The 27,457-nt window shown below is 40.7% G+C and overlaps 1 protein-coding gene and 1 long non-coding RNA gene across 2 annotated transcripts in view; both read right to left on the bottom strand.

The window, feature by feature from the left end:
• The window catches only part of LOC115831200, a 31,298-nt gene extending 27,236 nt beyond the window's left edge, over nucleotides 1-4,062 (bottom strand). The window contains exon 1 of the long non-coding RNA XR_004026720.1: nucleotides 3,949-4,062. This is a non-coding gene — a long non-coding RNA (uncharacterized LOC115831200). The remainder of the gene's footprint in view (nucleotides 1-3,948) is intronic.
• The window catches only part of LRMDA (leucine rich melanocyte differentiation associated), a 1,126,997-nt gene that overhangs the window by 833,094 nt on the left and 266,446 nt on the right, over nucleotides 1-27,457 (bottom strand). The gene's annotated exons all lie outside the window — the stretch shown is intronic.

Here is a 27,457-nt window from a genome sequence, read left to right as displayed (position 1 = left end):
AGTGTTGAAGAGAGTCTTGCAGGCAAGGAAACATTTGAGCAGATCTTAATTCAAATGCATTAGACAAAAAGCATTGTCTGAGATTTTTCTACCCTTTAGGATGCTTTAGATTGCAAGTAACAGAATAACCAACTAAGGGTGGCATAAACATCGAGGGTTTATTATATAGCAACACAAGAAGTCCAAAGATAAAAGGTTTCCAAGGTTAATTCGCCAGCTCATGATATCACCAAGGACCTAAGTGCCATCCTCAATTTTTGAATTGAGATTTTGATCTCTCCTCAGGGGACACAGAATTACGAAAGATGCCAGTCACTTAACATTTCTAAGCTTTAGTATCCTCATCTATGGGAGGAATGGAGGAAGACTACATCAATTGTGTAGCAGTAGAGCTTACTTCAAAAGAAAAGAAGAAAGGAAACTCATGTGCAACCCTAAAAGTGGAGCTGCTCTGGTTGTAGCAGGTACTTATCCCCAACAGTGGGTCCTGAGGCTCCTTCACCACTGGAAGGCTGCATCTTCCAGGATGCCTCTTCTAGCACTGATAGATTCTAACATTCGTGATTCTAAAGTAGATGATTGTGATACTAATGTTATTAACAATATTGAAAGACTGTAATGATTTAATGAACAATTTACATTCTCTAAACTACTCATATGGAGCAGACATTGGTCTTCCAAAACCCAGATAAATCAAGTGCTTATAATTCAAGAAAAGAGAAAAGAGGAGGGAGGGCGGGAGGGAAAAGGGAGGGAAGAGGAAGCGAAAAAGGGAAGGAATGAGAGACAGATAATTTAACTCTCATTAATTTAAAAAACTACAATAAAATATTATGAATTACCAATTAGATCAAAGTTCCTCACAGTTATATTTATATAGGTAAAAAAAATTAAATAGCCTAAATGCCCAAAAATTTAAGACTGGCAAAGAAAACTTGGCTAAATACTGTGCGTCTCTATTAAATACCATGTTTCAGAAGAATTATTAATGACATGAGAATATGCTCAAAATACATATTGATATGTGCAAGTACATACTGCAAAGTAAGATTATAGAATGATCCTAGTTTTCTAAAATGTCATGTATATATGTATTTTTTTTTTAAAAAAAAAGGCAGTTAAGATTTACAACAAAATGTTAGTGGTGGGACCTTCTGGTGGGAATACAGATTTTTTTTATTCAGAATTTTTTGATCTTTGCAAACTTTCTACAGTGAACATATATTGTGTTTATAATAAGGAAAAATGATTGAAATAAATTGAGAGGTATAAAACAAAACTGTAACAAACTTTCTTTTGTTTATTACCATCCAACTTAAAGACTGAAAATTCCAAGATATTTGGAGGGATGCACCAGTAAGATCCGTATTGACCGTAAGAGAATACACAACGGGAATGGTAGGCTGCCCACACGTACCGCAGCCCCTCACTCTCTCAGCACGACTGAGGAATCGGGCTCCTGCACTTGGAGACCAGCCTCTGTGAAACACAGGTGTAGTGAATCATGAGATACACTGACAAATGGGATGTGAATATCATGGAAGCTACAAAACTCCCCGTAAAGGCAAAAAGAAACCAGTTCCCCTTGACCTGTCTCCACGTATCAGGACTCTATGTGTGAGAAGAGTTATCACTCTTTCTTCAAAGATTTCCAGGAAGGAAGGAAGGAAGGGAGGGAGGGAGGGAGGGAAAGAAGTAGGAAGGGAGCAAAAGAAAAGGGAGAAAGGGAAGGAGGGATGGAAAATTTAACCCTCATAATTTAAAAAATAATAATCAAATTATTATTAATTGCCAATTAGATCAAAGTTTCTCACAGTTACATTTATATAGGAAAAAAATTTACGTAATCTAAATGCCCAACAGCATAAGACTGACAAAGAAAATCTGGGAGACTGCCACCAACTGGGGAACGGGGATACCCCAAGTTTCCATACTACAAAAAGAACCAGAAATCTATGTGATCTTTTCCATTGAGCTGTATTTCTGGGCCATGTGTGAGCCAGCTTTAGTAAACTTAATTCTACCACTTGTCAAAATTTTCAACCTTTGAAAAATTACTCAATACCAGGATTAATATACAATATAATATCTAAGCGGTTAGCCAGCTCTGAACTCTATCATCCCCAAATGACGCTGGATGTGCACAGGAGGTAGCATGGCTTCCAGGCTGCCACAGCCTTTCATCTGCACAAGGAATGTGGGTGTGAGCACGAGGAAAAATCTACTTTTGAACATCGTCAGAGTGATAGATAATCTATGCCATATCTGAAAATATGTCTCATGGAGCTCCATGCAATAGATAACTTATTAATTTCTTTTTTTAACTCCCATTCATCATTTCTAGCAAGTCCACAGCCCTTCTCCCAAGACCTTGGCTTTAATCGTGAAGGCAGCTGTTCATGCATTCTAGGGGCCTTCTAGGGCTGAAATTTCTTAGAACTCTGTTCCTACCTCAGATAACAAGTCTTTGTTTGGAGGGAGACTTTATGGAGGAGAGAAATAAGTGGCGCAAGAAAAATACCTGCCTCAAAACCAGGTGTGTGGACGTGTAAACCAGCAACCTTTAAGAAAAAAAAAAAATGTTGTTGTGATATAGAGCAAAACAATTCAGGGACTCTTCCTCTTGCCAGGACATTTATTTGGGGAGAGAGGACAGGGAGAGAGGTTGGACAGAGGGAGAGACAGGGAGGGAGGAGGAAAGGGACAAACCTTATTCTGGGGGGGAAAGTGGATTAAGGGAGTACTAGATCCATCAGCATCAATCCTAAAATACAAAGTTTCCTTCACTGTATTCCCAAAGGAAAAGAAGACGCTCAAGCTTTATAAGATTCTAGGTTTCTCTAAGGTACTAAAAAGTCTGTGGCTCATTTTGAAACGACCACACTTAAGGTTAAATGGTATTAACCTGGGATAAGTTCCCTATTCATTTTTCAAACAATTCTTGTGTTGTTTTGTTTTGTTTTGTATTTTTAGATTTCTATTTTGGAATTTTAAAAACACTAATTCTTATTCAAGACCTTTGAATCAACTGGTCTCAGGAAATTGCATTCCTTACTCATATAGGGAAACAAAATCTTAAATATAAAATATACATTTAAGTGTGGCATGCAGTTACAATAATTTATCTTCTGTTGTTTTGTGCAATCGGCGATTGCATTAATTTTAACAAATCTCTCATAGCTTTTCAACCACAGACTCTTATTTTCTGAAATACCATTCTGTAAATAATAAACCTATTGTAAAATATGCAATACTATACATTAAAGATCCACCTTTTCTTTCTCTCCCAATTAATTCTTTCTTTGCCTAATGTAACATATTTGGGGTTTGGGTTAGAACACATCTCCTACCTTAAAGTAAAATGTTACAGATTAAATACTGAGTCACTTGGTAATATGCACAGCCCAGGTAAAGGTAGAAAGCCACTAACTTTTTCCTGCACAAAAGAAGTGTGCATTACTATCACTACCCCATGCCTCCCTAAAGCAACAATAGATCCCTTTCCAGAAACATCATTTTCAAAAGGAGCAGGTAAATATTATTATTTGCTATACCAAGGCAACAATAACTGATTAAGGTAAATTTAGTGGAAACATTAAAATAATGGCAGGGGAAGGAACCGTATTCTGCAGAAACCCTGTGTGAACTTATTGGAAATAATCAGCCGCTCAGTTTGAATTAAATGAGTGTGAGTAAATGTAGTTGGGGGGCTGGGTGGGGGGAGCTGAAAAAGAAAGCCTGGCAGACCCTGGCTGGAATCTGCAAGCTTCCCTCTGCCACGGCTGGTAGGAAAATCTGCAAAGATGCAAACGGTCCTTGGGTGTTCAGTTAGCAGTAAGTAAATTGCTGTGGGAGCTGAGGGCGGGCATACTTTAGCAGGCAATTCCTCTCTGTCTTTCATTCTGTTTGTCTGTGTTAAATTCCCCCTCTGCCCTCATCCATTCTCACATCCAGTTCCCTGCTTTGTCCATCCATCAATCCCCTCACTTTGTCAGTGCTGACTTCATCCCGGCTCTCACAATCACATTGCAGCCATCCCGAGGCCACGAGGGACCTCACACCACCCCCGCACCGCCCCCACCGGCCCGCTGCCACCTCCCTGCTTCCGGATCCGCGATCTGCTGATGGAGGGCCCAGCCGGCCACTTGTCGTTTTCTATTGCACAGACCAGCAAAAACACTAATACTCAACCTGATTCCTATCGTCCTGCTTTTCACCTTTCCTATCGAGGGGAATGGAAGAGAGAAAGACGCACGGAGGCAGAAACAAGGGGGGTGGGGAGGGATGGGGTAGGGATAATGGAGTGAGATGTTTGCTGAATTTTCTAAAACAATTTGCACACCAGTCAGGTGGAGGTTCAATCCAGCTTCCCATATCACACATCAATAGAAATCACAGGGAGAAAATGTAGCACTAATTAAGGGTTGATAAGCTGTAGTCAAGTGCAGTTTATGGGACAAAGCGGCAGACTACCAGGCCTGCGCAAGCTGAACTCCGTAGGGCACTTTCATCGCCAGCTGAGGATGAACATTTTTCAAGTTATATATATATGGATATATATATAACATATATACGTGTGTGTGTGTGTGTGTGTGTGTGTGTGTGTGTGTGTGTGTGTGTTTTACCTTCAAAATCAAACAGATAGGCTGGGAGAAAAATACTACATGATCATTTTTATTCAAAAGATCATCTGCAAAACATTTCACGGGGTGGGGGGAGGCTTATTAAAGAGTAAAAAATAGTTACCTAGCAACAAAACTATTTTAAAACAATCTTCAGTGTTTTGCCTCAGTATGTGCTTGTAATTCAAAGGTGTATTATTTGAGCACCCACCAAACTCACAAAATATTTCTTTTCTGAATTTTAAACTTCTCTTTTCTTACCCCCTATTCGCAATAAGCTATGATTAGGATGATAAAAACTTTCAATGCTATACATTTCTTTAAATTTTACTCTTGGAGTGGAAAAAATGTTTTTAAAATATGAGCAATAAAATTAGTAAAACTATTTACACAACTATGATTAAAATGACTATGCTTTAAAGGAGCTCAGTGGGGTAGGTTCTTCTATACAAGGTTCCAAAAAAACAGGGAATTGTAACTAGTGATAATTATAACTAGCATTTGAGAGGTACCTGCAAGGCATTTTCATGTATGTGACTTGATCCTTGAACAGTTCTCTAGGCATTAGTACCTGCTGTTTTGCAACCAAGAAAGCTGAGGCCCAGCAATTCAGGAACTTGCCCCTAAACCACACCACTGCTAAGTAAAGGCATCGGGATTTAAAAGTAGCCATTAGGATTCCAACTCCTTGTCCAACAGATGGGCACACCCCATCACCTCTCCCAAAAGCTTCTTTCTAATTTAAGAAAGAAGCCTGAAAGATCCACTGCGATTAAAAATGACTAAACTGAATCAGTCTCTTGATCCAAAGGATGACTACCAAACATTGAGATTGATGTTTTAATACATCATTCCAAATTCTTATTTCGGGAGACTATTCACTTTTTTATTGAATAAAACACTGTGAGACCACCTCCGCAAACAAACCAAGAGAACTTTCCAGAAGGCTTTGAGAAATGATAGTGGAATAAATGTGTTGCCTTTCAAGGCAATGACTTTGAAGGGCTAAGCATTCACTCAGATGTTTAAGTTTTGGTGTCTCTATTCAGAAATCAATCACAGTGTCCTGTGGCCACACCTTGCATCACTGCAAATTTGAGAGGCAAACTGCGAATGACTAAGCCAGGCAGGTTCACCCACAGGATAAAAAGAAAAGAGGAGAATTGGGAGCGTGCAGACCTCCCTGCGTTTCAGTCTTCACACCACTCCGTGGCCACACATTTAACCCAGAACCTGCAGCCACAGCTCACTTTTCATTCCTTTTGTTTCTCGAACCCACATGCCCAGATGGGCTCTGGTTGTGACAGAAGAGACCAGGGGAAGGGGGGAAAAAAGGCAGCAGCAAAAAGTCTCCTCTACCGTGCTTCTATACACATCAGACATCTCTAATTAGACAGCAACAAAATTTTATTAATAGGATGGACATTATAGAATGAGCTTGTTATAAATGGGCCCTGTCAGGGCCTTATTCAGCTACCAAATGAGTATTCTCAGTTCAGTGCTCTCATCTGAAGCATCACGCCTAGTTCTGGATAACAAATGATTGCTATTAACCGTATTGTTAGTAATGATGGCTGAAAACAAACAAAAACCCATAAATAACAGTCTACAGAAAAATTAACCCATAAACTTGATAGATATCCAGCTGAGAAATAATAAATGACACTTTGGGGCCTGCTGGGAGAAGCTAGTGGTTTTTGTTTTCCTCTCTGTCATTAACACATTTTCTGTGCTAAAAATTAGATTCTGATATATAATTATCAACGCTCCCAGATATTAATTCTGCTATTGCTCCCTCGGTTTCTCTTCTGGCTGGGCTATAATGTTATTCACAGATTACTCTGAGAAAACACATCAAACACTTAACAGCAGAGGTCAAAGTGACAAGCAGCTTCTGCTGACAACACCAACCTGCACCGTCTTTTTTACCAGGGATACAAGACAAATTTCTCATATTAATTAACTAGGGTTCCCTTCCAGCCACAACAGGCCTATACAATGTGATACGAGCTAAGCAAATTCCCTACTTCTCTAATGAAGGCTGCCAAGGGAGGTGAGGAGCGGCAAAATTATCTTGCATCTATAGCACTCAAATCCATATTCTTTAATGCCTTTCAGGGAGGAGACAGGGTTCAAAAGAATTTTCCAACTGCAGAGCATCTCTTACCTTGAGCCCCTTTCTCTTAAAGGGCCGAGTGGAAGGGCAAGGACATACACACACAATTAAGCATGTGAGCAAGAGACGTTCTCCAAAAGGAGCTGGAATTTCAGCCACAGAACCTGCATTAGCACTGCCACTGAGAAGGACCTTGGCTTCCCAAATATCATGACTTCTGCACAATTAATTGACCTTGACTGGAATATGATCTCACCTGCCAATGGCTTATATTTGTCAGAAACCACCAAGAGATATGAAATGCACGAGGTTCCTCGATGGATGGACTCATGTCCTATAAGCAGAGGAAGACACACACACACACACACACACACACACACATGCACACACACAGACACACACACATGCACACACAGACACACACACAGGCACACATACACATGCACGCACACACAGACACACACACATGCACACACGTGCACACATCATACCCTCATGCAAAAATGTGAAGTCCTCATCACCAGTGTTAGCATCATCATTGCAATCTACTCTATAAATTTATTTTCCCGTTGTCTCTCTGAAAATTTAATTTCACAGAAAATAACTGGGGAAAATCTTTTTTTAAATAAAAAAAATTAAGGTGCTCAGTTTTGAAAACACATAACATAGAATTGTTATGTTCCATTAAAAGTAAGATCATGAAATTTGAGACAAAAGATGAAGATGAGAGTGGGGCGGGGGAATCCATGCAAATAGGACAATGCAAATAAGTGAAGAAATAAGCAGGTATGGGATCCATTTCCCAAGCCTGTCCTTCTGCCAGGAAAAAAGAGGCAGCAACTTCCTATTCCTATGCAAATGCCTTCAAACACAAGTTCTTTTACCAGTTAGGAAAAACAAAAGCAAAAGCACGAAAATTCTTCAAAATGAGGCCATATGGTCAAGCCTCGCAAACACAGAGCAGGTGAAAATAAAGAATGCTGAGAGCTGCTGCTATGGGAAAAGCAGACAAAACTGCGTGGGGCGTTTTGACCACTAATTTAGAAACCCTTGCTCGTTCCAAAGTTTCAGGATGTTCCTTTTTTCCTTTCAAGCTCCATCAAGGCCCTGGGTGACTGATCATCTAAATAACATTTTTGAGGTGGGATTTTTTTTTAATTGAGCCAATGATCTCCTATCTCCTGTGCCTTGTTGCTAACCCCACGCCTCATCCCAGGGATCACATTGCCTTGATGACAAGAGCCTAAACTGCAAATCCCACACCTCCCATGCACTCCATTTTCTCAGTATCTGGCATTGCGATATTAAATAACTATAAAACTAGAAAGCCAAAATAACTAAATCACCTGGCAGCCAATTTCTGAGAGTTAAACCACAAACCCGGAAAATGGTGGAGTGTGTTGAAATAATGTAAAGGAAACCCATAAATTCAAACTTTATGTTCTGTAAAGAACAAATATGAAAAAGGCATCAAAATAATGAAAGATTGTTTATGTATTCTGGCATGAAATGGGAATGTGTTATGAGAGAGAGAGCAGTGGCGGAGACAGATCGACGAAGCTGACAGTGTGGTATTCATCCTGCGTGGTGGAGCAGACGCCCCGCTAGTGGCAGCAGACAGCGCAATAAATCAAGGGCTCTCGAAGCTGTACCTACAGCTTATTACATCCAAGATGACAAATAAATAATAATCCCTGTCAGAGCGGCCCTTTGCTCAAGGATTGAGCCTGAAACCTTTGGCTCATCACTCCTCATCTTAAGTGAAAACACTAGAACTAGGGAATTGGAGGCCACGGTTTGCTAAGCTCATGAAACACAAAACAAGCAGGACCCAGGAACTAGGACTGAACAAGAAAGGTCAAGAAGTAAGGAAGGATAAACATTTAAATAATCCTGACCAAGAGGCAGCAAAGCGGCCAAATGAATGTGGGTTAATATGTCCTAATCATCAGGGGGAGGCAAAAATGCCCCAGTCCTTGTCCCCACCTCTAACAGGGAAAAATACCAGGCTGAGGTTTAAACACAGTACTGGCAGGAAAGGGGCAGGGCCATAGAGACACAAGGACCCAAACAACATGGCCACCACCCTCCAAACCCCTTACAGCCCTGTCCGCCTTCCTATTTTATTTAAGACCCAAATCAGTGGTAGAAAACCATCCGCCCCATGTGGGAATTCCAGCTCTCTCGCAGCCTCAAAGGGGAGAAGACACTGCAGACCAGGCCCAGGCAAGATGAAGGCTGAGTCACAAAGCCCTCCCTGGGTCTCCCTGCTCAGCATCCTTGGTCACCGGCTTTCGTTTGCATTTTCTAACTGGCTCTTCCCTGTGGGGATGATGGGGACCCTCGCGTCTAAATCTGCCTGGCATCCATGGGTGTTATGACCTTGGATTGGTCCCTTAACCTTGAGCATCGCCCTTTTCATTGCTCCTTGCTGGTCAGGTGGAGGGTTTCTGCAAGGGTCCTGGATGATTCTTTCAGAGCAGCCTTCAGTTTCTGTGGGCCCCACACTTACAGTGGTTCCCAAATTGGCTTTCCAAAAGCAAGGCCATTCTCTTTTCTCCCCATCTGACACATCTTAGTTCCTCCACTGCCTCCTGGAAAACAGAGAGGGAAACAGTAAAATCTGATGGGGCCAAAGCGGTCTGGATGCCAGCTCCTCCAGAGGTATACACACACAAACACGCCATCCTAACATAGCCTGAACATCCTGCCTACTGCCTTTCAGCCAGCCTACTGCAAATCTCCAACGCCCCAAGGCACTAAAGCAAAACTATGTATTGTGACTTGAGAGAATTGCATAAAGATGGGTATGCAGAAGGGAACAGCAATCACTACAAAAGCCTAAGTTCCAGTGGTCAGAATAAGAGTTTCTAATATTACAAAGGGGAAATGGCCACCATCTAATGCTTATCCAAGAGTATACTGAGGTCCCCACCACCACTTCATCTATCTACATGTCTTTAGACAAAGGGTGCATGGCAGAGTGGACCTGAGTTCAAATTCTGACTCCATAAAAGCTGGATGGCCTCGTGTAGGTCACTTAAACTCACTGAGTTTCAGTTTCCTCATCTGAAAAAAACAAAAAAGTGGTACCAATAATTCCCAACGTATAGGATTGTCTCGTGATTTAAATGAGGTTGCATGCTTGATGATCCCTAACATACTCTGCAAGCTCAGCAGATGCCAATCCTCATTCTATTCATTGCTCCCCACATCCGGTTTGCTTTTTCCTGAATTCTATTACCTACTAAAGCAGAATTTTAAGTGAATAGTATCATCCACATGACTTTTGATCCTCATAGGGCCTCAAATGTCCAAAATTCTCTATAGGAATACAAGCTTCTTATGAAAATCATTTGACCCTGGAGTAACTACACAGCCCAAAACTTGGGAGAAACTTATCTAAGACTTAAAATCTTGGGAACTACACAAGTAATGCAAAACAATCGTGTCTCATCAGCCCAGCCCAATATTTCTATACCTGGGATTATATTTCTAAGGAAAAATACAAAATGTGGAAAACGTATATGCAATACATGAAGACATACATTATACTGCTAAAATGGCAAAAAAAAATTATGTGAGAAAACTATATAGTCCATATGGGGTTTTAAAATATGTTTAAAATTGTTTTTAAAAGGAATGGAATCCTTGTTTGATAAAATAGTATGCAGTATTCAAAAATGATAATAAAGACAGTGAAGCAACATGGCAAAAAGTATATGATCTCCTGTCAGGTGAAAAAGGACACAAAATTGACACTTGGCTGTCATTTTACGTATACAGCGTTATGCCTGCAGAAAAAGGTATAGACACAAATAATAAAAGTTGTGATAATGCGGCAAGATTAAAGACCACTGTTGTTATTCTTTCATTTCTCTCTCAAACTTTCTGTGGTTACGTTTTACAGAGCTTTTGTAATTTAAAAAATGATTTTTAAAAATGTAAAAGTAAAGAAGCTAAATGAATTAAAAAATAGAAAACTGGGAGCAAAACCCATAGCCACCAGGGTTTCCCAGGCTCCCACTGCCTCTTGGCTTTCAAGACAGCACAGTAGGGACGCTTTGTGAGATGTGGGGAAAGGATGGAATAAGAGCCATTTTGAAATGTTGCTCTCCTGCACTCCCCCATCCTCCTTTTCCAGTCATTCTCCCACACGTCACCACCTACTCATCATCATCGCTCATGCACGGCTCTAGCCTTGACTCTGCCATCATTTGGCCTCTCCTCCAAAATTTCTAGGTAACTCTCCCACTTCTAATGACAAAACTCCAGTTTCTCCTTTCTCCAGTCTGAGGGTTCAGAGCCTCTCCCGTCCGCTTTATAAGGTCCTGCCTGCTTCCACCCATTTAATGTTCCAAAGACCCATTTAAAAAGTGAGCCATTGAGGACAGCTGGAGATGAGATTTTAAAATTGGAGAAAGGCTTCTCCTGTAATTACCCTAAGCTCTGAGCCCTTCCCTTGCCCAACTGCCCAGAGTTAGACTTCCCATCCTCGCGTCTCCCTCCCCTCTTATTCTCTGAATTTCGTGGGGGAAACCCTCAAACAAAATTAGTAACTCAACTTTCTTGATAAACATCTCAGCTCAACACCATTGCTGATACTTTGAAGACTGGGGTTTTGTTACCAGAAGACATCTGGGGGCCTTGAGCTTTTATGAAAGCAAGGAAAAGAGAAAATAACACAGTGTGTCTTGTTCCACGCTAAATGCTTCAATAGATACTTTAAATCTTTAGCAATAACAACAACAAATTCATAAGCCAATCACTCTTTCCCCATCCCACTCCCAGCCCCCAATAGTTCACCTTCCATCATCTAGGTAAAGACATTCTCTTTAAGACTCATATTCACACCGTTTAGTTGCAGAAACCCTCTACTTGTGGCAGTTTGAATTTAAGGTCTTAATTTATTCTCTGTGTATTCCCCTTTCCCTCTCCTCTCTCACTGTTCCCTTAGAGGCAATCTAACCCAATAAACCAGTTCAGTTTACAGACGGGAAAACAGAAGTGCAGAAAGGTAAGACATGACACAATTCATGGCAGGGCTGAGTCCTGGACCCACCTGGCTCGGGCTACTAGTCTTTCCACTGCACCAGGCTGGCTCCAGCTACTGGTTTCCATGCAGTAGAAAAGAAAAGGTAACACCTTCCCAATACCTCACAGAAAGGTGTGAAAGATGATCCCATATGGCCAACACGAGACCAAGACTCTATCACTAACTTCCTAGCTTCCTAAACTGAGGGTCACCTCAAGGCCAACAAATAGTCACCAGGAACCTTTTTTGAGGAGTGGGGAGGTGGAGAATGGTCCTGCACCATGACAAATTCTTAAAGCATGCCATTTCCAAGACTAACTTTTAAAACTCATCATTTGAGGTATGTTTGGGTTCACTGGCTTAAAATGGATTAACAAAAGCTATGAGTACAAAATAATAATGCAATCATTTAATACAATAATATGATCACTACATAAAGGACTTTGAAAAAATATAAACATGACAATTCTGCTAATATATATGATGTTCATTTGCAACAATACAAGAAAGCTGAAAGGTGGTTATTGTTGAACTGAAAAAGTCCCAGAATCCCACTAAGAAAATAATGTGAGACAATAATGCATATTTCAGGTATACACTATAACTGACTTCAATTATTATGGATGTACTTCATACTTAATTACCTTTCTAAAATATGTCAGAGTATTTTGTCATAAACTCTGCAGAGTCTGCTGTACCTCTACTAAATACTGCTCTGAAATGCAAACCCTTTGCTAATGTTTTTATTTGAATAACTTATTACCAAATATAGCAAGCATCAACACATTTTATAGAACCAAAACTTGGCTCTCTGAAATTCCTCCTACCCTAATGCCAGTCACTGTTGGGAGCATTTAGTTATAAAATGTCTTTCAATAAAAGTAAAAGCTCCCAAAACAACAAAATGAAAAGACACAGCAGCTTAAATCAAGGAAAGTCAATTTCCACATGCCGATCCTAAATATTTCATGGCCCTATTTTATTCTGACATTTGTAGATGACTAAAGTGTTACAAAGGAAATAAAATGCTGATTAAAGAGTTCACTGTCATAAAGGTTACTGAATTGTAAATGGCCCTTTCCATCTTCCTGTTAATAGGTATCCAGCTGTAAACATCATGAAGGATGTGACGGGAGGGCGGCTTCCCTCCTTTAGGAGCTGTATATACATTAATCACTGAATCACCAAGCCATGCTTAATTGCAAGCTGTATATCACACAAATCCACGGTAAGTAGAAGGAAACTCATTATTGCTGCTTCGTAACTACTGGGTACTTCTCATTTTAACCTCCTCACACATGGGACACTTTGTTGCTTTACAACAGGAATGCAGAAAAGGTATTACACCACTAATTACAGCCCACACTGGCACCTCTGTCTCTGCTGCCTGGAAGAGAAAACGGAACTCTCTCAGATGGGCAGATCTGCAGTTATCCCTGGTTTCTGCCTCAGCTGCTAAGTGAGTTTTTATATGACGCTTGCCTCCCCCAATCCCACCCCTTCTCCCTTCTTCCATTCCTGGGAAAAGCGTGTTGAAATCCATTACTCCTTGAGAGTTTACAGAACTGTTTAAATGATAAAGAAAAAAAAAACTGCAGTATATTTTGCTTTGACAAAATTATTGATTTAAATCCCATACAATAACACAATACTATTTAAAGGTCAACCCAAGAAAAATGAGTTTACACCCGAACAGAGCCGAGCTTATCTGTCATGAAAGTGTAATGATGTGTTCATTCCCTCACTAGGGTGTATATATTTTTCAGGAAGATATAACCATCTACTTGCAGGTGAAATCTGCTCTTAAATGGGAATTTTAGGAGATATTTACATTTCAGATGTTGGGGCTGATATCTGTAGTCCTGAGACCCATTTCTGTGCTTACTAGTCAGTTGAGTATTTATTTTCATCACCTCAAAATTCTTCTTCTCACTCCCAGGTCAAAAATCAGACACACACATGAAAACTATACCACAACTCACAAGGAATCTCTTAAGAAGCCTAAGGCTGCAAACCGAATGCGAAGGTTGCCACTGTAATTGCCTGTAACTCTTACATTTTTTATTTGTTTTTACATTTCAAAAATATGGCAATAAAAATAATCTATTTGTTATTTCTAGAAATATGTCATTAATGAATCTGAATATTTGTGGGGTTTTTTTCCCTTTCCAAAGGCCAACTGATGTATGATCTATCCCATGAACACCACCACCCTTCCACAGTTGGCCTCGGTACTCAGACCTGGGCTTCACTGAATAGGGTAAAGGGGATGACAGAGTGAAGAAATGAGACCCAATACCTGCATCTAGGTCTTTAGTGGGCCCCTAAAGTCTTGGTCCACAGCCGCTCAGATGAGCTCACTTCAATCAACATGTATTAGGTGCCAGCTACTATGCTAAGTTGTAGGGGTACAAATCACACAGTACTTTCTCTCTTGAAAAGCTTCATCTATCCAGTTGGCAAATATTGACTGAGCACTTATCATGTGCCTGGGTAATGTGCAGTGACCTCTGAGAGATGATGGTCTGCAGGGCCAACAGAGACTGAATATATAATTACAAGTTAAATGACTGTGACAAGAGTAGACATTCAAGATGCTCTGGGAGCACATCGCAAGGAAAGCCAAACTAGTCAACAGGGTGCAGGAGTGCCTTCTGGAAGAAGTCACGTTTAAACTGAGACTTGAAAAATGCAAAGGTGTTAGCTAGGTGAAGATTGAGGAGGTGGGAGGTGCAAACAGTGGGAATGGCATGTGCAAGGGCCCAGCAGTAAGAGCCGTCTGCAGAGAAAAATGAGAGAAACATGGGATTCGGCTGAAGCATTAGGAGGGAGGAGAAAGACAAAATACTGCAAATAATGGGAAGCGATTAGAATCTAAGGGAGATTGTTGGGAGGTTGTAGCCTGGGAGTGACATGACAGTATAGAAAATGGATCAGAAACAGACAAATGTTATTGAGGGAATTCCCCTCCTAGGAGGCTATTAGAGTGGCCAGAGCAATGAAACAGAACCCACTACTCCATCATCACCACTGCACAAGAAGATTTCCAGAAACTTGCCTTTGTTCTTCTGTTTTAAAGACTGAGCTGACTCAGCTCATGATTCAGCTAGTGGGGTCTGCTCCCCTGTTTACAGGGGCTGTTTGGCTAAAGATTATCACTGCTCAGAAACTCTTATTACCTCCCTTCAGCACCCACCGACCCACTGGCTATTTTCCTGTCATTATTAGATCTGTCAAAAGATGAGTGCATTATTAGATCTATCAAAAAGAGAGAGAGCTTCCAAATCCAGGTAGTTTATTGCTAACACTTGGAGTGAAAGCTGCTTTTGTGTCTTGAATCAGAAAGGAGAGTGAAGCTATTGGCTAAAATCAGGCTTGAGGGTTGTTGAAATTTAATTTATCTGAACATCTCCCTGTTCCCCAGGATCATAGGTGTGGGCATCTTGGTTGTCCAAAACCAGTTAGTGTATGAATTTTATTTCTATTCCAATACTCCCTATAGGGAAGAGGAGTTGTTGCTCACAAATATTCTATTGTTGTATGGTTGGCAGATTCTCACAGCCTCTCATATTCAGGCAAAAGCCTAAAGCTGCCTCCCACAAAAAGGCTGAGCACAGTCCCACAGCACAGCCCACCACAAAGGCCTTAGACTCCCTTCCCAACGCCACCCGCTACCTGACATCCAAGGCCAGCACAGTCACACTCAATGCAGTTCTCTATCGCACTTTCTGCTCCCCACCCCACTCCAATGCTGAGGAGATGAGTTAGTCCAACAAGTTTGCCATTAAGTCTCACTTGGTACCCTTCAGTAAATTGTGAAACAGATGATTTGCATAGTTCTTCATTTAATGACTGCAAAGTGGAATGATCACATGCTTTGGAATTGAACACACCTGGGCCCACGGCTAAGCCCTACTATCAGCCATGCTTCCCTGGGCCTACTGCTTAACCTAGGACCCTGTTTTTTTCATTATCCATCCATCCATCCATCCATCCATCCATTCACCCACCCACCCATCCATCCATCCAACGAATACATATTGGGTGCCTTCCATGTTCCGGGAGTTTTCACATTTACCTCTCATCTTGGTAATAATCTCTTAGAGAAAGCTCTCCAAACTTGCTTGCTCATGTACCCCAACATGATGTTATTTATAAATTATATACACCGTTGTACCAATGTATATATAAAATATACACAACATATACATTTTAAGAATGAGAAAGGAAGGCTGAGGCAGGAAAATCGCGTGAACCCAGGAGGTGGAGCTTGCAGTGAGCCGAGATTGCACCACTGCACTCCAGCCTAGGCGACAGAGCGAGACTCCGTCTCAAAAAAAAAAAGAATGAGGAAGGAAATAAAGATCGTATAGGAAATTATATTTATTAATGATGCTAAAATTCTTTGTGCTCACCAAATAATATATATACTGCTTTATATAATATATATTTTTTTCATTAGACAGATGTCATATAATGATGCTTCATTATTTTTTAAAATATTGGTTTAATATTTGGTAAAAAAAAAAACCCACACAAAGGTTTAATTCTAATTTCAGTTTAAAACTTGACTTTAATAAATGAATCATAGCTCAAAAAGTCACTTAGGTATATGTATTTGTTTCATATGGCTGCTGAAACAAATTATCCCAAACTTGGTAGCATTTTAAAAAAAACAGAAATTCTCTGATTCAGTTCTGAAGGCCAGAGTCTGAAATTAGTATCATGGGGCTGAAACCAAGGTGACAGCAGGGCCACACTCCCTCCAGAGGTTCTAGGAGAGAACGCATTCCTTTTTCTTCCAGCATCTAGTGGTTGCCAGCATCTCTTGGCTTTTGGTAGACTCACTCCAATCTCTGCCTCCGTGGTCACAAATGCCTTTTCCTCTTCTGTCTGTACCAAATTTCCCTCTGCCTCACCATTAGGAGGACCCTGGGATTGTATCTGGGTCCCACCAGAATAATCCAAAATCTTTAACCTAATCACATCTGCAAAGACCCTTTTTCCATATAAGATAACATTCACAGGTTCCAGGGATTGTGACAACATGCCTTTGGGGGTCCATAATTCAGTACCACAGTACATATGGAAGAAACCAATCAGTAGATGAGTGTATTAAATCAAGATACTCTTTTTCAGCCTCATTAACCAGTCACACTCAGATTATTGTTTAAATTCAATGGGTAAGTTTCCACATTCCTTGATGTCAATTAACCGAAATGTATGGCAATTATATATTTTTAACAAATGAATTCAAAGCCCACTAAAACTCCTCTTTGGGCAGATTTTTTTAATGGCTGGAAAATTCATTTTCCAAATTTAAAGTAAGCAGAGATAAGTGTTTTTATAGATAACACACCTAGATAGTTTTCAGCATTGAGCTCACATGATGATGAAAACCTTTCCAAACATCTGTTTTCAAAATGTTCTCTCCATAGCAGGATTTTCCTTCAGAAGGCATTATTTTCAAATGTATTTTTGGCCAAACATATCTGTGAGGACTTCTAGTACTGTTAGGCATTAAGGATGAACAAATTCAGAAAGTTGGATTTTTTTTTTTCTTTTTGAGACCAAGTCTCATTCTGTTGCCTAGGCTGGAGTATAATGGTGTGATATGGGCTCATTGCAACCTCTGCCTCCCAGGTTCAAGTGATTCTCCTGCCTCCACCTCCCGAGTAGCTGGGACTACAGGCACCCACTACCACACCTGACTATTTTTTGTATTTTTAGTAGAGATGGAGTTTCACTATGTTGGCCAGGCTGGTCTCAAACTCCTGACCTCAGGTGATCCACCCGCCTCAGCCTCCCAAAGAGCTGGGATTACAGGCATGAGCCACCATGCCAGGCCCAGAAAGTTTGAATTTTTGTAAAAGAAAAACTGAGAACTCATATTTGTAACAACAACAAAAACGCAAATTCTTTCTCATGACATAATTGAGGAACCTCTGTTGGAACCAAGGATTTTTCTATTCAATCCCCAACTCATAACTATTATAAAGGTTCTGCTTTTTGAGGGTTTTTTATAACTAAAATTAAACCTATTACTGACATCTTATAGCCAGAAACTGTAACAAAATTTACAAAATGCTGAAGACAAAAAAAAAAAAAAAAAAAAAAGAGGTGAAGGTATCACTATGGACCACTGTTGAAGACAAAAAAAAAAAAAAAGAGGTGAAGGTGTCACTATGGACCACTGTTCAGAGTTCCCAGGTGGCCTCTGGAACCACCCCTGCCCGTGTGCCACCTGTTTATGTGCTAGACACCTGCACCAAGTGAGGGCGCCAGTTCAGTCGGACTATTAAATACTGTTCCAGCTTATTCCCTGCTCATCTGTAGATTATAAAAATTAACACTGTCTTTCAGCATAGCTGTGGTTCTAATGAGATATTCCCTGGGTACAAGTTCCTCACTGTAAGGACTATGGCCTCTGAGGAAAGGGCCAGTGTTCTTACTTTGCTGGTGGGGAAAATGAAGCCGAGAGATGCTAAGAGATTTGCCTAAAGTAGCACAGAGAGTACGGGTCAGAGCTGGGGTTGGAATCCAAATCTGAGTCCATGTCTAGATCATACTGCACTGCTCTGTATCTCCTCCCTCACTAATGGGGTGGGAACAGGGAGGAAGGAAGCCCTGTGGAAGGGTTCACCTGCCAGCTCTGAGGCCAGACTGCCTGGATTTGAACCTTGGTTCCATCATTTCTCAGCTATGTGACTTTATGCAAATTATATTCCATAACTTAGTTTTCCCATTTTCAAAAGGGGGATAATAAGAGTATCTACTCCAGAGGGCGACTGTTAGGATGAAGTGTATTAATTTACATAAAGCACTTAGGATGGCAACCAACATATGAGCAAAAGCAAGCACTCAGGTGTTAGCCATGCAATGATACCTACTTCAAAAGCCAATTCTAGAGAGCAAATGAGACACACACACGCACGTGCACACACACACACACTTATATGCACATAATACAGAGAGAGAGAACAAGTTGCCCATGTGTTTCTAGCATATAATTTAATGAAGTTAGCTTTTCTTAAGCTTTTATTTTTTAATTTCTAATGGAGCATGAGTATCCATTAGAGCTGATAAGTCATAGAGCTGATAAGGTCCTTAAAATGGTTAATAAAATCTCTTTCTGATGCCACGAAGGCATACTGCCCTCCACCTGGTCTCCCATAGACATTAGTGACTTAAGAATCAAATGCCAAAATCCTGGGTTATAACACATGCCCTGCTGAAAAATACTTATGTCCATAATTCTGACCTCAAGAAAAAAAAAACAAAAAAAACTAATGCTCCTCTAACAAGAAGGTTTACCCTGGTCTAAAGTGAACATCATTTGGAAAGTACAACCCCTTAGCTGCTAACAACAAGTATTATAAGGTTTTCTGTCTCTGTCTAAAAACCTGGAGCCTATTCACTCTCCCCTAATGTCTGAAGGAGAGACTTGAACTACTTTTAAAAAAAAGGCCGGGTGCGGTGGCTCACGCTTGTAATCCCAGCACTTTGGGAGGCCGAGGCGGGCGGATCACGAGGTCAGGAGATCGAGACCATGGTGGAACTCCGTCTCTACTAAAAATACAAAAAATTAGCCAGGAGTGGTGGCAGGCGCCTGTAGTCCCAGCTACTCGGAGAGGCTGAGGCAGGAGAATGGCATGAACCCGGGAGGCGGAGCTTGCAGTGAGCCGAGATTGCGCCACTGCACTCCAGCCTAGGCGACACAGCGAGACTCCATCTCAAAAAAAAAAAAAAAAAAAAAGTAAAATAAACCAGTAGAAATATCAACCAACAGTGTCTTCTAACTCTACTGAAACAGACAAATTAGAAAATCAAATCATTCTCTAGATCAAATCACTATATCCCTCACACTCTTAAAGGGGGCCAGGTATAGATTATGGACAAATAAATCAATAAACATTTTATTTTGTGGAGTTCCTACTGATCTCACTTCCTTGAGGTGACTCTGCTGAACATCTCACTGCCTCATGGCCACCACATGTACCCTGTGTCATACTTGTACAATTCAATGCAAACATTCAGATTCTAGTACTGGAAATAAGAATCAAGTGAATCTGCAGGAAAATGATATTATGATGGCCAAGGAGAGGAGTTTAGAAAAGAGAAGATAAGGAACTAAAAATGGACATAGAGTACCTGGACAAATTGAGATCTGCCAACGAAGGACTGAAGTCAGTGGAGGGGCAGTTAGGCCTTGCATTGCCAGCACTCACAGGTTTCAGAGCAATACACACAAGGAAGTTGGGGCTTCCAAGATTACACAGGAGAGGCATTGAATTCAAGTCAAGGAAACCAGATTGCACCTCCATCATGCTCCTCTCCAATGCTATGAACTTGAGAAGTTATTTCCCCTTTCTGGATCTTTATTTCCTCATCTGTAAAAGTGAGAGGGTTGAACTGGCTCATCGTCTTACAGCTTTTCTGCTCAATTATTCTACTCAATTATTATACTCTTCAGTCATTACCAATCACATACTGCTAAAGCTAATAACACTATTTTTATGTTGAGAGAAGGTTTTTAATAAGTATCTTTTGTGAATAACCAATCAATAGTTATTAAAGCTGTTTACCAAATCTTTCCAGGTCTCCCCTTTTTGAATGACAAGGTAGAATGGGGTCTTGTGATTAGTTCTGCCCATGAGCTATGGCACATTTAATTGCCAATGCAAGACCCTTCAGAGCTTTCTTTCCCTTTGGCTCAGTGTCCAGCGATGCCCAAGATGTTAACTGCTCTGCCATCTTTAGCCCCTATGTGACTAAAACAATCAGAGTCCCTCTGCCAACCCACAATGTACACAAAGCATAAGCAAGAAATACATCTGTGCTATTTTATTCCTTTGAGATTTGGGAGTTGTTATTGCAGCATAACTTAGCCGAACCTAACTGATAAACCAATAATGGGCAGCCTGAAATTAAAATTATCATTGTTATTGTTATTATTTACCCTATTATACTACCTACACTAAACACTCTTATCTTTTTTTTTTTTAATCTTATCTTTTTGTAACTGTTTTCACTTCTTAAGGTACAGCAGGTACCATATACCTGGAATATACCTGGAGCCAATGACTCACTTTTCAACGTATATGTCCATTATTCCACCAACTTCTCAAGGGTTCTCCTGCGAAAAGTAATGGCCCTTTCCAGTAAGAGTAGAGAAGAGGTATAGGGGGTGGATGAGAACACAGCAAACATACTTCAGCTGCTTTCAGTTTAAAGAATAACCTCCTGATGCATCAGACTCTTAAGAGGAAAAAAAAAATAAGGCCACAGAAGAATATGACAGAATGTTTTAAACAAGAAACTGCTAGTTATGGGTAATGTAATATTACAGGCTAAGACACAGAGACTTTGCCCACAAAAGCAAGCGAAGAAGAGACACACCACCTCCTACCTAGACTCTGAATGGGAATAGCTAAAGACTTTTCAGGTCAGTTAGCAGGGATTATTAAAGGGAGGGGGAAGGAGGTACAGCTATAAGGGATGAGTTTATGAGGCCTTGTCAGAAAGGAAAGAGGAAAAGGAAGAACAAAGAGATACAAGCTTAAAGAGACAATTTTTCAAAAAGCTCTGGGGCAACAGAAATGCAGAAGCAAACAAATGCATATGAGATTTAAGAAGCAAAAAAAAAAACTAGTTTTTTTTAAATCTACAATGTTTAAGAGAAAGAAAAGGGTAAAATTAAAGCGATTGTATTTTAATGAACTGATAGATAATTTGCTGTCTGAGGCTTTTGGGGAAATGGTGTTAAGAAATGAACTTTTAATAGCTGTTATCCTTTAAAAAATGTTATGATTTTTTTTAAAACCAGAATCAAACTCCTGTAGGATATTTCTTGCTTTAAGGAAAAATCAAAAAAAAGCAAGACACACCACCCACCCCTGTCTTACTGGTTAATCACAGAACTGCTGTTTGACAGAAAAACGGTTAGTGAGACCTCGACTCTCACCTACTCAATAGCCACTCCTCGTGTCCCAGTTGTACAAGCCTGCCTCACAACAGGCAAGTAGTGTGGCAAACTCACACCCAGGATGCAGACACTGCGGCTCCCACTGATGGAAGAATGTGCCGATGAATTAGCAGTCAGACAGTGACTGTCATTGGTAATAACTTCTTATTATGTCAAGGAATTTACATGCAGATCAATGTGGGCAATGCGCACTTGCTCATCCCCACCATAAATCACTATCGATTGGCACACCAATTCCTCGACATAATTAGGAGCTATAGAGAGGGTTGCAATATTCTCTTAAATACTGTGTCACTACCCTCCATATACAGCCGACGGTCCAGAAAACGCCACACTGCTCCTCTTACTACCCATGACACTGCTTCTATTGTTATTTGGGGTGGCAGATGGGGGGAGATAAGTGAATAAAATGTCCCTGTGTGCAAAATCTACCTGAGAGATTCCCCGTACTCTATTAGAGATTAAAAAATGGGAATTCCTCCATATACATATTGAATTCCTGTGTGCAAATGTGAAAGTTGGCAACATGCTGCTCTTAATCTGATTTATGCACCAATTTATTTTATACATTAGGCACACTGTACGCAGGCTGACTGATGCATAAAAATTTCATGCAAAAAAGGACTCACTCCCATACAACTGCCTTTCAGTTATTATTACCTCTTGTGGCTTGCATCCTACGGTGGGTAGGACAAATGACTCCATATACCAAATGCATTTTGCCCACTATACAAACATTTTGATCTGTTTCTATTTCCCCTCAGCTCCAACTCCAGAGAGCTAAAAACGCTGCATCGCAACTTTCTGAAAGCCTTTAATGCTACACAACACCCACTTATGCAGAGAACGTCTCTCCATGTTCACCGTTTAACTGTGTATTATAAACACACAAACATGCACACTGAGCCAAGCAGAGACAGATATACGCATACCCACGGCATGCCTGCCTATTTCTGGTTAATTTTTTGTTGTCAAACATTTTTTTTTCTCTACATATCATAACCACCACGCATTTTGCATTACTTTTCTAATTACCTTCCCAGGAATATGTTCCCCAGAACATTATTAACAGCAAAAATTCAAACAAACAAAAAAGCTTTTGGGGTAGGGTTTTTAGTTAAGGGAAAACCAGCTAGAAAAAGCATCTTTCTGTATTTTCCTTTTATTAGAGGTCTCCTTTCATCCAAGAAATATGGGGCCTGAAATAAATTGTACCATCCTGCTTTTTTTTATTCAAATCCTTGCCAGAGCTAGGCAGTATGCTAATGAAAACAGGTTGATAAATGACTCCCTGATATTTTCCAGACATTTTTCTCTCAGAAGTGCTCTAAACTGATGTAGCTCAAAGAGAATAAGGCGCATTAAGTCATTATATCAATTTTTGTTACCCAGATACTTCAGTCCCAGTTAAGCGCTGACAGCCAATATAAAACAAGGCAAGGGCATCATACGACTCCATCGATCAAATCTTGTCGTAGATAGATTGCCTATTACACAAATAGAACTTGCGGATTCAGTTTGTAGTTTTATGCTCTCCAATTAAAGGATAACAGGGTACTTTCCCATAAATCTGCTAATTGCAACTGAATTAATTTAACAAATTTCTCCAAGCACAGAGGAGAAAGCGATTGGTTAAGCTAATGTAAACTAGCACAGGTTGTCACAAAGAGGCTCCCATAACATCCTTTTGCTATACCTTGATTGGGCAAGGTGTCACAAGTATTTAGCTACATTGTGGTTCTCTGGCAACAGACAGCTGACAAGCATAAAACATTGCACAAATAGGAGATAATTTATTTGTGGTACTTTTTTCTCTCCCTCACTCTCCACTCCCCCCACTCAAAGGATGAAATAACTCCCTCTTTGCATCTAATTAATGTTTCTCTCCAAGCAAAGCTATTTTTCTAAATCAAAATTACACCAGCCAAGCACTATATTACAGAAAGGGGTCCCTCCACACCACTCAGCCAACAGGACTGATGGGCAAAGACTAGAATGGCTGTTCACGGCATTTCAGAGGATGTAGCTCTATCCTCCTGAAAAGGGCAGGATGAATACAACACAGGCAACCACTCTCACACATTCAAAGACAGAGGTAACCATAGCCCAGATGCTAGAATCAAAGCAGATGGTCCCAAGCCATAAAATCATGCATCACTGGAGTATCCCTCAACTGTGATGCTCAGCATTATGGAGGCAAGGTTGTGCTGACTGCACATACACACGTGGCATTCCGGTGGTACTCCTCTGCCATTCTCCCCTCTCCACCAGGCCTCTCTACTACAGCTAGGGATGCTGGAAACACAGCAACCTCAGATAGTGAAACAAAGGCGACTCATAGGTGAGCAAGAGGGAGGAACACTATTCGTACTAGAAACCTATTTTCCAGATTTGGTGGAATAAGCAAGATTCTATCTCTCATCTCATTGTGCCTACATACACATATACACACACACACACACATATACACATATGTATACATATGTATATGTGTATATATGTATACATATGCATATGTGTATACACACATGTATACATGTATACATATATGTATATGTGTATATGCATGTGTATATGTGTATATACGCTTGTATATGCATATATGTATGTGTGTGTATATATGTATGCATATATGTGTATATGTGTGTGTATATATATGTAGGCACAATGGGATAAGAGATAGAACCTGGCCTATTCCATCAATACATATAAATATATATACATATGTATATATGTATGTATATATGTGTGTATATATATGTATATACATGATTGTGTATATATTTATGTAAAATAAATAAATAAATATATATATATATATATATACACATATATATTTTTCCCCCAGAGACAGGGTCTTGCTTTGTTGCCCAGGCTAGAGTACAGTGGCACAATCATATCTCACTTTAGCCTTGAACTCCAGGGCTCAAGCAACCCTCCCACTTCAGCCTCCCAAGTAGCTGGAGCTACAGACACATTCCACCACAACTGGATAATTTTTTTACTTTTGTAGAGATGAGGTCTCACTTTGTTCCCTAGGCCTGTCTTGAACTCCTGGCCTCAAATGGTCTTCCTGCCTTTGGGAGCAAAGCACTGAGATTACAGGCATGAGCCACAGTGCCTGGCCATATTTCGAATGTGAGTCTGCAAAATACAATCGCTGTGACCATACTTGGCAGGTACCACCTCTGGCTGAAAGGGGATAGACTGTTGTTCCAGAAGGAGCAATGGAGGGAGGATAAGCAGTCTGCAACACCAGGTTAAAAAACCTCCTTAACTCAAATTAGTGGTGGGCATCTCCAACATCTCTCCTTCCTCTTGTCTTTACAGCTGAAAGCTTTCTTGATGAGGAAGCTGACTCCTTTGAATCAGAGAAAAAACTCGGAGTAGACCCTCTTTCCCAAAGCACATTCCTAATAACTCTGTTTATCCACATGAGCTTATGCTGATAGAATGAAATTGGCCACGTCACCCCAGTTAGACAGTAAACTATGTGAGAATGAGAACCATATGCCTTTTGTGCTGTGGGCACAGAGCAGTGGGAACAAGGTAGGCTGCCTCTATGTGTACAATAAACACAACTTTAAAACCAGCTGAGTTATCTGGCCAAGAAGTAACAGGATTCTGCAAAGGGAAAGAGGGAATGGGTTGAGTCTAAGCAAGAAAGTGTAAGCTGCTGATACCTATGCTATATTAGCCACTCAGTGCCTAACTGGAAAGAAAAGTGGCATGCACATACAAAAAACAGCACGAGACCAAAAAAAGATATATAGATACATAGATTTTTTTAAGAGACCGGGTCTTGCTCTGTTGCACAATGGCTCAATCATAGGTCACAGCTCACTGCAGCCTCAAACTTCTGGGCTCAAGGGATCCTCCCACCTTAGCCTTCCAAGTGGCTAGGACTGTAGGTGCACACCACCATGCTCAGCTGTTTTTTATTTTTTTTATTTTTTAGAGAGAGAGAGACAGGGTTTTGCTATAATGCAAGACCAGGATGGTCTTGAGCTCTTGACCCTAAGTGATCCTCCCTCCTCAGTTTCCCAAAGTGCTGGGACCACAGGCATGAGCCACCATGTTCAGTCAAAAAGATATATTTCTGAGTGAAACATATTTACGTATAAACACTGAAAGTTAGGAGACCTGTGCTGGGCACAGTGGCCCATGCATGTAATCCCCACAACTTGAGAGCTGAGGCAGGAGGATAACTAGAGGCTAGGAGTTCAAGACCAGCCTAGGCAACATAGCAAGATCCTGTCTTTAAAAAAAAGAACAATAAAAATATAAAATTAGCTTGGCATGGTGGCATGCACCTATAGTCCCAGCTGCCTGGGAGGCTGAGATGGGAAGATTGCTTGAGCCCAAGAGTTTGAGGCTGCAATAAGCCATGATCACGGCACTGCAACCAACCTGGGTAACAGAGCAAGACCCAGACTTTAAAAAAAAATTTAGAAGTCAGGGGACCTGGGTTACAACCCCAGCTTTGCCACTGACTAGTTGTGTCACACTGAGATAACATCTCTCTCTCATCCATATAAGGAGGATATAAGTAGATCTCAGAATTAGATCTCATAAAAGCTGGAAGATCATGCCACTGTTTCCCAAACTGTAGTGGCATTTGGAATCAATCTCCAGGGTTGCTCTCAACATTTTTTAATAGAATACAGAATAGAACATATCAGAAGCTACATATATTAAGTATTGTTTTGTGACAGGACACCACTGATCCAGTTATGTAAATATCCATGTGCATGCAGGTTGTAGAGGAAAATACATTCCTTAATGTTATTCACAGTCAAAAAAATTTACAACCAAAGCCACCAATCTAGTCCAATGTGAAGATTCTGCAGCTCTACCATCACACATGCATGTGGAGAACTGCCTGCAAAGGCTGGGAGAACTGACGGGCTGCAGCCTGGAAAGGACCAGTGCAGGCGCCTTCCCTCCCAACAGCAATGCACTGGTCATTTCTGATGAAAATGATAGACTGGAAAACCTCTCGTCTTGGGAGAGATATCTGTCTATGTGCAGATAATGAATGGACTCATTTCAGAAAGGGTCCCAGCAAAGCCCCTGCCCCCAGCTATTGGTGTGAGTTGCACACTCAGTTCAGAGCAAGAGGACACAGGTCTGCACACACATGCTCCCCACACAGAACCTGAGCACCAGGTACCTTGGAAATGTGCAGAACTCCAGCCAAAGGGAGATAACTCACATCCAATGATCAGGGAGGGCAAAGGCTGGCTCCCCCAACAATTGTGGGACAAATATTTCAGGGATCCCCATATGACTCATATGCATGTAGATTCAATAGCAGGCCCTATTAAGGGCCTAAGAAAGGGCAACCTAGAGAATAATCAGGTCAGCCTCAAAGAACCTACTGGCCACCTCTCAAGAATCCACCTAAAGATGAAACAGAATCCACAAATAACCCTCAAACCCTTTGCTTCAACAGTTATGCAGAGCCTACTGCTCAGCAATTATTTTTACTGTGCCTTATAATGAGATAGGATCCGATGTGCCGTTGGAAGGAAAATCTAAGAATAAGAAGTGATTTCCTATTATAAACATGTAGGGTTAAGGCTGAGCTTCTGAAGAGAAAAATACTTCTTTAGCTCAAAGATTTTCTATTACAGGCATACCTTGGAGCCATTCCAGGTTTCGTTCCAAACCACCACAGTAAAGCAAATATCATGATA

Source organism: Nomascus leucogenys, chromosome 18 (genome assembly GCF_006542625.1).
Source record: "Nomascus leucogenys isolate Asia chromosome 18, Asia_NLE_v1, whole genome shotgun sequence".
Classification (NCBI taxonomy): domain Eukaryota; kingdom Metazoa; phylum Chordata; class Mammalia; order Primates; family Hylobatidae; genus Nomascus; species Nomascus leucogenys.
The sequence above is the reverse complement of the archived record's forward strand: the minus strand, read 5'-3'. Positions and strand labels throughout refer to the sequence as shown.